This window comes from Mesoplodon bidens (genome assembly GCF_964165515.1).
Source record: "Mesoplodon bidens genome assembly, chromosome: 10".
Classification (NCBI taxonomy): Eukaryota; Metazoa; Chordata; class Mammalia; order Artiodactyla; family Ziphiidae; genus Mesoplodon; species Mesoplodon bidens.
This window is the reverse complement of record NC_138172.1, coordinates 47,754,357-47,767,630: the sequence shown is the minus strand read 5'-3', so window position 1 is coordinate 47,767,630 and position 13,274 is coordinate 47,754,357. Positions and strand designations below refer to the sequence as shown.

The following is a 13,274-nucleotide window of genomic DNA, read 5'->3' as shown; positions in this document are numbered from 1 at the left end:
GGTTGAGGCTATCTAAGAGGCTTGTACAAGTTTCCTGGTGGGAGGGACTGGTGCTTGGTAGAGCTGACTGTTTCTCTGGTGGGCAGAGCTCAGTAAAACTTTAATCTGCTTGGCTGCTGATGGGTGGTGCTGGGTTCCCTCCCTGTTGGTTGTTTGGCCTGAGGCAACCCAACACTGGAGCCTACCTAGGCTCTTTGGTGGGGCAAATGGCAGACTCTGGGAGGGCTCATGCCAAGGAGTACTTCCCAGAACTTCTGCTGCCAGTGTTGTTGTCCCCACGGTGAGCCAAAGCCACCCCCCACCTCTGCAAGAGACCCTCCAACACTAGCAGGTAGGTCTGATTCTGTCTCCCCTGGGGTCACTGCTCCTTCCCCTGGGTCCCGATGTGCACAGTACTTTGTGTGTGCCCTCCAAGAGTGGAGTCTGTTTCCCCCAGTCCTGTTGAAGTCCTTCAATCAAATACCAGTAGCCTTCAAAGTCTGATTCTCTAGGAATTCCTCTTCCCATTGCCGGATCCCCAGGTTGGGAAGCCTGACGTGGGGCTCAGAACCTTCACTCCAGTGGGTGGACTTATGTGGTATGAGTGTTCTCCAGTCTGTGAGTCACCCACCCAGCAGTTATGGGATTTGATTTTACTGTGATTGCACCCCTCCTACCATCTCATTTTGTCTTCTCCTTTGTCTTTGGATGTGGGGTATCTTTTTTGGTGAGTTCCAGTGTCTTCCTGTCGATGATTGTCCAGCAGCTAGTTGTGATTCTGGTGTTCTCACAAGAGGGAGTCTGAAATACTATTCTGTTAGCTACTAAGATATTAGTAAATGTCAAACTTCCATTTTTTCTCTTTGAAGTTTGCGCGCAAAGTTTTATTTCACTTTCATTGTCTAAGCTCTGAATCCTCTTAGTGTCCACAAAATGCCACATTGGACAATTACAATATTGGAATTATTTCTGTAGGATATTTGGAAATGTTACAGTCATGCTTTAACTCATATCATACATTTATTCAGTCTTCTTATTTATAGGCTAAGTCATTGTTTTTCAAATTATAAGTCATAACTTTAGTCTCTGTAACCTCCTTTAATCGGGAATGGTTCCTCAGTGTTTTCTTGTCTTGCATTACCTTGCTGTTATTTTGTAGAATGTCCCTCAATTTGAGTGTTTTGAGTTTATCTGGTATTTCTCATAATTAGAGTCAGGTTATTCATATTTGGCAGGAATACCCAGCAAGTGAAGTGTGTTGTTTCCAGTGTTATATAGGAGGCATATGATGTTGATTATCCCATTACTAGTGATATTAACTTGGATCATGTGATTAAGGTGGTGTCTCCCAGTTTTTTCCCCAGTAAAGGAACTATTTTTCCCTTCAGTTAGTTTCTTTTGAGGAGGTGATTAGGGCTATGTAAATATCCTTTGAACACTGAGTTTTTACCCCTTAGCTCTAGTGCTCATTGATGACTTTTGCCTGAATCACATATTATGATGATGGTTGCCAAATGGCAATTTTCTTTTTTTTTAATTTTTTTTATTTTTTTATTTTTTAATTTATTTTTATTTTTTTGCAATTTTCTAACTTTATCATCCCTTCAAGCCGGCTCCTATGTCCCCATCATTCTTTGAGAACTCTCTTACTTCCTGGTTCACCAAGGTGTTCCAGGCTCATCTGGACTTTCCCTGGCCCAGTGTTTGACTGAACCATTTTGCCGAGAAGCTCTGGTTCTTTTTAGGAGGGAATGATTTTTAGAAACCAAGATCTGGGTGGTGCATGTCCTAACTGCTACTGAACTTCTCAGTGGCAGAACTACGAAACATGTATCTTTGTCTTTTTTTTTTTTTTTTTTTTTTTGCGTTATGCGGGCCTCTCACTGCTGTGGCCTCTCCCGTTGCGGAGCACAGGCTCCGGACGCGCAGGCCCAGCGGCCATGGCTCATGGGGCCAGCTGCTCCGCGGCATGTGGGATCCTCCCGGACCAGAGCACGAACCCACGTCCCCTGCATCGGCAGGCGGACTCTCAACCACTGCGCCACCAGAGAAGCCCCATCTTTGTCTTTATATCTATAGATAGATCTAATATCTACATAGATAGATAGAAAGAAAATGCCATGTGTAGAACCTTCATTTTTAGCTTAGTGATTAGATACAAAACACAAAAATTGTTAAACTAGATCAGTTAAATTTTATACACTAAATGTAAGAATTCCAACAATCAGGTCATGAATATATGATCATAAGATTATATTTCAGTCTGCAGTTTAAGACATTTGGTCCCCAAACCCAACCTGGTATGCCATTTGATAATTCATTTGTCAAAAAAAAATCACCCTTTCTATTACATAATTTAAAGTGAATTGATTAACAGGTATGAGTTAATAAATGACGAAAATGTTGAAAAATTGTTATAGCTAATAATCATGACATAAAATAAGATATTATTTTCTTATTTCTCACACAGAAAGCAGAAATAAAATCTTTACCAATATTCTTAAAGGGGGAGTAGGAAGAATTATTAATGACTGTACACATTTAGTGAATCAAAAAAATGTGGAATATAGGGAATTCCCCGGTGGTCCAGTGGTTAGGGCTCCGAGCTTCCACTTCAGGGAGCACATGTTCAATCCCTGTTCCAGAACTAAGATCCCTGCAAGCCCCTCCGCATGGCCAAAAAAAAAAAAAAGGAACATCTTTAGTTAGAGGAAAAGGTCCTAATTCCTTATCCCAATGTGCAAGACCTTTTGTAATCTCACACACACACACACACACACACACATACATGCCTCTCCAGTCTCATCTCGCACCCCCCCCCCCAGTCATTGTGTGATCTGGGCATGTTTGTTCATCTTATACTTCCCTGTGCACTGGTGTGGTTGGCATGCCCTTCCCTTTCACTAATCTGCCTGGAAAAATCTGGTCCATCTCTCAGGTTCAGGTCACATATCACCTGCTCTATAGAACCTTCCAGGCAGAATTAGTTAATTCTTCCTCTGTTCTCCTAGAAGCTCATATATTCTCTTCCATTTGCTTCTCTCTCTATTCCTTACTAGATGTATCTTCCTTATATTCCCAACACAACACACTGTTAGGCTTTCAGGATAAATATTTGATGCCTGCATAATGATCTGATTGGTTCTGAGAGTTTCAACTTGATTACTATTATTATTTTTGTGGCTGCGCTGTGTAGCGTGCAGGATGGTTGTTCCCCGACCAGGGATAGGACGAAGTGTCCCCTGCAGTGGAAGCGGGAGTCCTAACCACTGGACTGCCAGGGAATTCCTTGAACTTGATTATTTTTTAAATGTTTTTAGATCACAACATCTCAAACCTTTAAAGTGACTTAATAATTAAGGAACCTTAAAAAGGTTTATTTGGCAAGCACTTTTGAGATGGACATATGAGCTCTTCTGCAGAGTTATCCTAACACCTGACCATCAGTCACTGACAGGTGTCCCACAGGGGGTTTCAGGTGGCCTGGGGATGGGGTGCTTTAGACCATTTTCCTCCTAACCCCCTGGAGCTCTCTCTTGCACGGCTGTACCAGGGCCCATGCCACCACTACCATCTTGGACCCAAAATGTTCCTCTGATCCCCGAGTCCCCTTGCCATTCTGCCCTGCCTACCCTGCGGCAGCCATTCAGCCTACTAGGCACCACCCAGGCCTCTCGTTTGTCCAGCCTCCCCTAGGGGACTAGAGGCTCTGAGCACCAGCCAGCATCCCTTGTGCCATGACCATTATAACACCGAGGAAGTGATAACCTCCCAGGGGGCCGTGCTGCTCGGTACGAGGCCACCCGGGCTGCCCTCAGCTCTTTTCTGAAAGCTCTCCCCTTCTAATCCTTACGCCGACTTTGATGTTTATTTTCTCTTTTAAGACTTCATTGAGGTAAACGTTCTAAGAAATGCAGAATTAAAAGAACATGTTTCTGCTGAGCCTATGATGTAGTTGACGGGGGAAAAAAATAAAGGTGGAGAGAGGTGAGACTAGAGCTGGGCATTTGGTTGGGTGGAAAGGAACCGAGGGGCCAACAGACCCACCCGACAGGAGCATGTGGATGGAGACACCGAGACTGGTGAGGTCTGACCAGTGGGAGCCCTTGGACAGAGCGCTGAGGGGGTGAGCAGGGAGGCTCAGGGTGCTAACAACCAAGATGAAAACAAAGGAAGAGACTGGATCTACCCAGTTAGAATCCACAAAGTTCCCTTGGCAAGTCCCTTCATCAGGAAATACTGCCTTTTGAATGTCACCAGTACCATTAGGTGCATCTTCTGAATTGGCTTTCTCACCATCTGGCTGCACTAGAATATCATGTGCTCATTTGCTCCAGTAGGAAAAGGGTCGCCTGTAGATGACTGATGTAAGTGACCGTCTAGTATAGCCTGCCTAAAAGTGCCATAAACATAAGTGAGGTTTGAAGTATCTTTAATTCTTTAAAAATCATCCCATCTTTGGAAATCTAGCCACAGGCTTGGTGTAATATAAATTGAATTTGTTTGATAGACAAAGGAAGTTGTCATAAGTAGAATATGATTTAACAGATGCTGGCAGTTTTCCAAGAAACCTATTTTAGAAGTATTTACTCTAAATGAATAGACTTTGCAGCAGTACTTATAATTTGGTAAATGTTTGTTGGCAAATTCGGTTTAACACTGGGGCTGCTTTAAGTCAGTGAACACGTCGTTCAATAGTAGAAATGTTTGCTTTATGGTTAGTATTGCAAAGTGTATATCTCTGGTTTTTTTCTTTCTAGATCCTGGTTAGATAGCAATGGGAAAAGTGCTGTTAAAAAGCTGAAGAATAGTTTGCCACTTAGAGAAGAACTAGATCGTTTAAAAGGTGAACTGTCCCATCAATTGCAGCTCTCGGATATCAGGTAATGAAGAAGAGAAAACCTAATTTAGAGATTAAAATAAACATGCTTTACCTATTGGTAAAGGTTTGTTTCTAACAGTTAAATAGTTGCATCTTTAATTATTCTGTTAACTAAATATTCTTTTGTTATCTTTTTATGAAAGTAATCAAATGTTTATGTAGGAAAACTAATATGAATTTCTTGTTTAAAATAGTGAAGTAAAGTTTAGATACTGACATTTTTAGCATAATAGTTTTTTTACACAATGAATTTGTAATAAAAATATCCTTTTCCATATGCCCACAATGTATAAAAAATATTTCCCCCTCATATACGCTTGGTATTCCAGTTTAAAAAGATAAAGGGAAGTTGTGACAAAGCGAGAGAGAGGCATGGACGTATATATACTACCAAACGTAAGGTAGATAGCTAGTGGGAAGCAGCCGCATAGCACAGGGAGATCAGCTCAGTGCTTTGTGACCACCTGGAGGGGTGGGATAGGGAGGGTGAGATGGAGAGAGACGCAAGAGGGAGGGGATATGGGAATAGATGTATATGTATAACTGATTCACTTTGTTATAAAGCAGAAACTAATACACCATTGTGAAGCAATTATACTCCAATAAAGTTGTAAAAAAAAAAGTTAAAGGGAGAGAAAAATAAATGTTGTATTCTTTGGTTCTATGTTATATAGCATGACTTTTGTTCTAATTGATGTATAATTGACATATAACATTATATTAGTTCCAAGTGTTTTACATAATAATTCATTATTTGTATACATTGCAAAGTGATCACAATAATTCTGGTTAACATCTATTGCCATAAATGGTTACAAATTTTTCCTTCTTGTGATGAGAACTTTTAAGATCTACTCTTTTAGCAACTTTCAAAAATGTAATACAGTATTACTAACTATTGTCACCGTATAACATGACTTTTTAAATAAGTTTTTTTTTTTTTTTTTTTTTTTTTTTCTTTTTGCGGTATGAGGGCCTCTCACTGTTGTGGCCTCTCCCGTTGCGGAGCACAGGCTCCGGACGCGCAGGCCCAGCGGCCACGGCTCACGGGCCCAGCCGCTCCGCGGCATATGGGATCCTCCCAGACCGGGGCACGAACCCGCATCCCCTGCATTGGCAGGCGGACTCTCAACCACTGCGCCACCAGGGAGGCCCCTAAATAAGTTTTTATAAACTTAGGAATCATACTTATATAAAGATACATGCTGAAGTTTATTATAAAAATAGATTTAACAGCTGTTACAACCCTAAGGAGGGGGTGGTGTGATTCAGTCATGGGACTCTGCATTACAAGAACTCTGAGATATTGTCATCTGGCCTGGAGTTTAAACTTCTATTACTCTTTGCTGTAGCCTGTTTTGTTGTTTTCAGCCATCATTATCAGGACTTTTTACTTGTATTGAACCAAATGACCATTTGGGTACCATAACAGCACCTTTTTCCTGGGCTTGCAGAATACATATAGTACTTATATGTTCTGTTCTTGTGTATTCAAATCATAGTTGTCTAAGATAATTGAAATTTCAAAGGAAAGTGTTTACTCTTGGACTGTGTGGGATGTTTGGGTTTGTGCTGATAGCTGCTGTCTTTTCATCACATCCAAGCTTTGATTAGAGGGTGCCCTTCCAATTCCATAATCTAGTAACATAGACTTTACCAACTAAAAACAAAATAATAAGATCCTTGGGCTTCCCTGGTGATGGAGTTGTTAAGAATCTGCCTGCCAATGCAGGGCACACAGGTTCAAGCCCTGGTGCGGGAAGATCCCACATGGCGCAGGGCAACTAAGCCCGTACGCCACAACTACTGAGCCTGTGCTCTAGAGCCCATGAGCCACAACTAGTGAGCCCACATGCCACAACTACTGAAGCTCGTGCACTAGAGCCCGTACTCCGCAACAAGAGAAGCCACCACAATGAGAAGCCCATGCGCCGCAACGAAGAGTAGCCCCCGCTCACTGCAACTAGAGGAAGCCTGCGTGCAGCAACGAAAACCCAACGCAGCCAAAAATAAATAAATAAAATAAATAAATAAATTAAGAAAGATCCTCTTTAAAGGTTTATAAAAAATAAATTAATATGCATGAAAATAACTTTTTCTAAATAAATTTTTAAAAATCTGAGAAAGCAGACTGGGACCAGAAAAATGAAAGGGTTTCTTAAACATAAAGAGTAATAAAACACAGACTTCCCTGGTGGCGCAGTGGTTAAGAATCCACCTGCCAATGCAGGGGACATGGATTCAAGCCCTGGTCCAGGAAGATTCCACATGCCGCGGAGCCACTAATCCCGTGCGCCACAACTACTGAGCCTGCGCTCTAGAGCCTGTGTGCTCCACAACAAGAGAAGCCACCACAATGAAGAAACCCACACACCACAAAGAAGAGTAGCCCCTGATCGCCACAACTAGAGAAAGCCCGCGAGCGGCAACGCAGACCCAACTCAGCCAAAAATAAATAAATAAAATTTAAAAAGAGTAATAAAACATTATTTTACAATATAGTGGAGAAATTTCTCAGCTTTAATTCTTACTATGGTAAATATCAATAACTATAACCCATTTAAACAAAAGCTCTTCAAGGTTCTCAGTTTTTAGGAGTGCAAAATGGTCCTGAGACCAAAACATTTGAGGACCGTGGACGTTGAGTGTCTCAGCTTACTGAGAAATTAACCAAGTCTCCAACAAAAGGAAGCATTGTGACTGATGACATTGTGTGTTAAAGGAATGATTTTGAAAGCGGATTTCACTTTATCAGAAATGATGTTCATCAGAATTGGTGTTAGGATGAAGAAGGAACCTAAGTTTTCTGAAAGCCTGTTGAGCGCCTTCCTCCTTCACATGTTCATCCCCTATGATTTACACTACCTGTGCTGTAAGAAGTGTCCCCACTGGGCAAGCATGAAGAGGAACCTTAGGAAGACTAGAGGCAGTTTGTTGAAGGTCACAGAGCTAGTAAATCACAGAATTAGAATTTGAAGGTTGGTTTTCTGATACCACTTAATGCTCTTTACACAATACACAGAAGTGCCTCTGTGACATCATTGAATATCAAGTTCCATTTTGTCACTGAGATGTAATAATGTTCATCTATAAAATGAGCAGATTACACGATGTCGTAAAAATCATTTTCTCTAGAATATGATAAAAAAAATTCTGATAAACCAAACTGGAATTCCTAGTTGGAACTTAAATCTAAGACAACATCATCGTCATTAAACAATGTAAAGAAGAAAAAGATCTTTGTCAAAGTTTTCCCCATTTCATCCTCTTATTTTAAGAGAAACAACACAGTGTATTTACGTGTTTTAAGTCTTTGGATAGCTGAATATAGTGCTAAGATTTTTACCCTCTGGTAAATGATTCATTTCCCATTTGGCTGCTTCTTGAAAAATGAGTTAGTTTGGAAACATGTTGCGTGTCTCCTTGAGAAAGCAACTCCTCGGCTTTCACGGGAGTCAAGCAGTGGGGGCGAGTGTGTGCCTCCCTCTGGGGGGACACGGGTGTTAATGGGCCGTGTGCTCTGTTGGACCAGGTGGCAGAGGAGCTGGGGCATCGCCCACCGCTGCAGCCAGCTGCACAGTTTAGGCCGCTTAGCCCAGCAGAACTTGGAAAGCCTTAAAAATGCAAAAGGTAAACAATTTCCATTCACTTCCGAACTCCATATCCCTTAACGGCTATACACATCTGTAAATTCTAGAGGAAAGCTAAGTGTTAGAGTCTTTGTATACTGGGGGCTTCCCTGGTGGCGCAGTGGTTGAGAGTCAGCCTGCCGATGCAGGGGACACGGGTTCGTGCCCTGGTCCGGGAAGATCCCACATGCCGTGCGCGGCATGTGAGCTATGGCCGCTGAGCCTGTGCGTCCGGAACCTGTGCTCCGCAGCGGGAGAGGCCACAACAGTGAGAGGCCGCATACCATGTGATGCTGGGAACAATGGATGTCCATCATCACTGGACAAAAGTAAGAAAAAGCTTAAAAGCAAAAATAATCTCTAATTTGTTATTGACATACTTTTGTTTCAAACTATGCTAATATGTCAGTAAACTGAAAGAAATTTGAATCATCTGTTTGCAGATCAGATGCTTATTATTTTGTAGATTAAATTCTTAGAGGACTGATTTTTAAGTCCGTTTTTATTTGGAAATGTTATAGTCTTTTCTGAAGCATAGCCTAAAGGCCTTCATTCTGTTGTTTTGTTTTTAGCAGATTTACTGTGGTATAATTGACTTACAATAAACTGTACATATTTAGTGGGTATAATTTGATGAGATGTGACATATGTAAATACCCGTGAAACCATTACCATAATCAGGATAGTGAACTCATCCATCACCCACAAAAGAATGCTCACATCGCTTGTAAACCGTCTCTTCCATCCACCACCCGCTACCCAAGCAACCACTGGTCTGCTTTCTGTCACTATAGATTAGTGTATATTTCTAGAGTTTTATATAAGTGGAATCAGAGTATGTTGGGGTTAGGATCTGATTTCTTTCATTTGGCATAATTTGAGATTCATCCATGCTATTGTGTGTATTTATTCCTTTTTATTTCCACGTAGTATTCCATCATATGGATATACCAGTTTGTTTATCCATCACTTATTGATGGATGTTGGGTTGTGTCAGCTTTTGGCTACTAGAAATAAAGCTGCTATGAATATTTATCTACAAAGTTTATATGGACATATATTTCCTTCTCCCTTGGATAAATACCTAAAAGTGGAATGGCCAGATATGTTAGGGTATTTTAACTTTTTGAGAAACTGCCAACACTTGCTATGGTCCTCTTTTTAATTTTAGCCACTCTAAGAGGTGTGTGGTTCTATCTCATTGTGGGTTTAATTTGCATTTCTCTAATGACGGACGAATGGTGGTGAGCATCTTTTCATGTGCTCTTTTGCCATCCATATATCTTCTTTGGTGAAATATCTGTTCAAATCAAATATCTGGTAGAAAATATTTGCAAACCACCTATCTGACAAAGTCTTTGTATCTAAATATATGAAGAACTCTTAAAGCTCAACAGTAAAAAAATAAACAATGAATTAGGAAATGCATAAAATACACGAACAGATAGGTCACAGAAGAAGACATATAGATGACAAATAAGCACATGAAAAGCCATAGGGAAATGCAAATTAAAACTGCAGTGATGGGGGCTTCCCTGGTGGCTCAGTGGTTGAGAGTCCGCCTGCCGATGCAGGGGAAACGGGTTTGCGCCCCAGTCTGGGAGGATCCCACATGCCGCGGAGTGGCTGGGCCCGTGAGCCATGGCCGCTGAGCCTGCGCGTCCGGAGCCTGTGCTCCGCAACGGGAGAGGCCACAACAGTGAGAGGCCTGCGTACCGCAAAAAACAAACAAACAAACAAAAAAACCTGCAGTGATGGACTTCCCTGGTGGCACAGTGGTTAAGAATCTGCCTGCCAATGCAGAGGACACAAGTTCGAGCCCTGGTCCGGGAAGATCCCACATGCTGTGGAGCAACTAAGCCCATGCACCACAACTACTGAGCCTGCGCTCTGGAGCCCGTGAGCCACAACTACTGAAGCCTACGCACCTAGAGCCCGTGCTCCGCAACAAGAGAAGCCACTGCAATGAGAAGCCCGCACACTGCAACGAAGAGTAGCCCCTGCTCGCCACAACTAGAGAAAGCCTGCACTCAAAGCTTTCAGGGATCTTAGTTCCCCAACCAGGGATTAAACCTGTGCCCTCAGCAGTGAAAGCACAGAATCTTAACCACTGGACCACCAGTGAATTCCCACTATTTTTAGTTTTTTAAGGAACTTCCATATTGTTTTCATAGTGACTGTACCAATTTCCATTCCCACCAACAGTATAGGAGGGTTCCCTTTTCTCCACACCCTCTCCAGCTTTTTTTCTTTTTAATTTATTTTTGGCTGCATTTGGTATTTGTTGCTGCGTGCAGGCTTTCTCTCTAGTTGTGGCGAGTGAAGGTTACTCTTTGTTGAGGTGCGTGGGCTTCTCAGACCGGTGGCTTCTCTTGTGGAGCGTGGGCTCTAGGTCATACAGGCTTCAGTAGTTATGGTGCACGGGCTCAGTAATTGTGGCGCATGGGCTTATTTGCTCCATGGCACGTGGGATCTTGTCTCCTGCATTGGCAGGTGGATTCTAAACCACTGCACCACAAGGGAAGTCCCTCCAGCATTTATTATTTGTAGACTTTTTTTTTTTTTTGCTGTACGCAGGCCTGTCACTGTTGTGGCCCCTCCCGTTGCGGAGCACAGGCTCCGGACGTGCACGCTCAGCGGCCATGGCTCAAGGGCCCAGCCGCTCCGCGGCATGTGGGACCTTCCCGAACCGGGACATGAATCCGTGTCCCCTGCATCGGCAGGCGGACTCTCAACCACTGCGCCACCAGGGAAGCCCTATTTGTAGACTTTTTGATGATGGTCATTCTGGCCAGTGTGAGGTGGTACCTCATTGTAGTTTTTGTTTTTGTTTTTGTTTTTGCGTTACGCGGGCCTCTCACTGTTGTGGCCTTTCCCATTGTGGAGCACAGGCTCTGGACGCGCAGGCTCAGTGGCCATGGCTCACGGGTCCAGCCACTCCACGGCATGTGGGATTCTCCCCGACCAGGGCATGAACCCGTGTCCCCTGCATTGGCAGGCAGACGCTCAACCACTGCGCCACCAGGGAAGCCCTCAGTGTAGTTTTGATTTGCATTTCTCTAATAATTAGTGACGCATCTAACCTTCTCTAAATCCTCTTTATCTTTTCATATTGGTTATGTTAGACGTCCTTAGAAACCTTTGCTTGACCCTCCAGTCGCTTCACCCTGATGTGGCACTTAGTACACTGAATTCTGACCCTTGTTTTGCTTCCCTGCACCCTGACAATAAGCCCCTGGGAGACAGGGACACAAATTCTTATAATCTCTATACTCTAAGGGCCCAGTTTAGTGTTTAAGTACATGGTAGGTGCTTCATAATAGAATTTAGTTGAATTAAGGGAAATTCTGAGGAAATAGATTTGCAATTGAAATATGTAGACTTTATTTATAAAACCCTTCTTTATTATACCATTTAATCATTCTAACCTAATTTGAGATTCTTACCTGAATTATTAAATGTTAAGACTATTTGGAACATATTTCTTTTCTTCTGCAATCTCTTCAATTCCTAGCTAAAAGTTCCTAAGATTTATAATGGTTTGTTTTGAATATTAATATTTCCAGCATTCCATAGCTTTTTTCTTATTGCTTACTTGAATTTTCCTTCTAGGAAAATAATTTTCTTGTTAGAATTCCTCAATACCATTTATTGGAGTCCTAAACTTGGACTATTAAAGTACCATAAAACTAAATATTTCTTCCTTTTTTTTTTAAAATACTGTAGCTTTTTGAAAGATTACCGAGTTATTTTGACCTGCAGAGGAGGCTGATGCTTCTGGAGGACCAAATAAGCTATCTTCTAGGTGGCATCCAAGTTGTTTATATCGAAGAATTACAGCCAGTGTTGACACTTGAAGAATATTACTCTCTTCTTGATGTGTTCTATAATAGACTCTTGAAAAGTCGAATACCTTTTCACCCTTGAAGTTTGCATGGTTTGCAAATGATCTTTAACAGGCAAGTATCTAAAACAATTACTTTTACTCATTCACTCAGATGGGCTGTGTGTGTCCATGCATGAAATTTTTTGTATTTCCATGTGTGATTCTTAGGAATTAAAGAAAGGAACGTCACCACCTCTGTTGGCAACACTCTTTTACACATGAGAAAAGCCAACATGAGAGGATTGAAAGATTGAATCTCTAGAACATTCTGTAAATATATTGCCACTTATAGGGCAAATCAGTCCTGAGGAAAACTTTATAGGATTATACTAATGTGAAATCAACAGTGTGCATATCAGGCACCGTGCTTAGTACTTAAATGCATTATCTCTTTAGCTCTCACAACCTCACCATGGAGTGGATTCCTACCCCCATCTTACAGATGAGGAAGGTCACAGGGCCAGGAAGGGTATGGTCATCCTGATAGTGTGTCTCTTTGGGGACAGAAAAACTTCAAATCAATTCTGCTATATAGGAAGTCCACTACATATGAACCTTCAAGTTGCAAACTTTCAAAGATGCAAACGTGCGTTCACATGTCCAATCTCCTAAGTTAGTTCATGTGTCTGCTGTACATTGTCACATGCGTGCATCCTCTACAAGTGGTTGTGCTTTTGTGTACTTCACTGTACAGTACTGTAGAGAGTACAGTAGTACAGTATCTTTATTTCAAGTGTTTGTTTTTTATGTATTATTTGTGTGAAAAGTATTATAAACCTACTACAGTACAGTGCTATATAGCCAATTGTGTTAGTTGGGTAGCTAGACTAACTTGTTGGACTTACGAACAAATAATTGGACTTAGGAACGCACTCTCGGAAAGGAACTCATTCATATG

At 41.9% G+C, this 13,274-nt stretch overlaps 1 pseudogene across 1 annotated transcript in view; it reads left to right on the top strand.

Annotated features, from left to right (window-relative positions):
• LOC308624268 (T-cell activation inhibitor, mitochondrial-like) overlaps nt 1-13,274 on the top strand; it is a 29,903-nt pseudogene that overhangs the window by 16,277 nt on the left and 352 nt on the right. The window contains exons 3-6 of the transcript XR_014017901.1: nt 4,740-4,862; nt 8,394-8,521; nt 8,764-8,819; nt 12,217-12,449. The product of XR_014017901.1 is annotated as a T-cell activation inhibitor, mitochondrial-like (transcript). The remainder of the gene's footprint in view (nt 1-4,739; nt 4,863-8,393; nt 8,522-8,763; nt 8,820-12,216; nt 12,450-13,274) is intronic.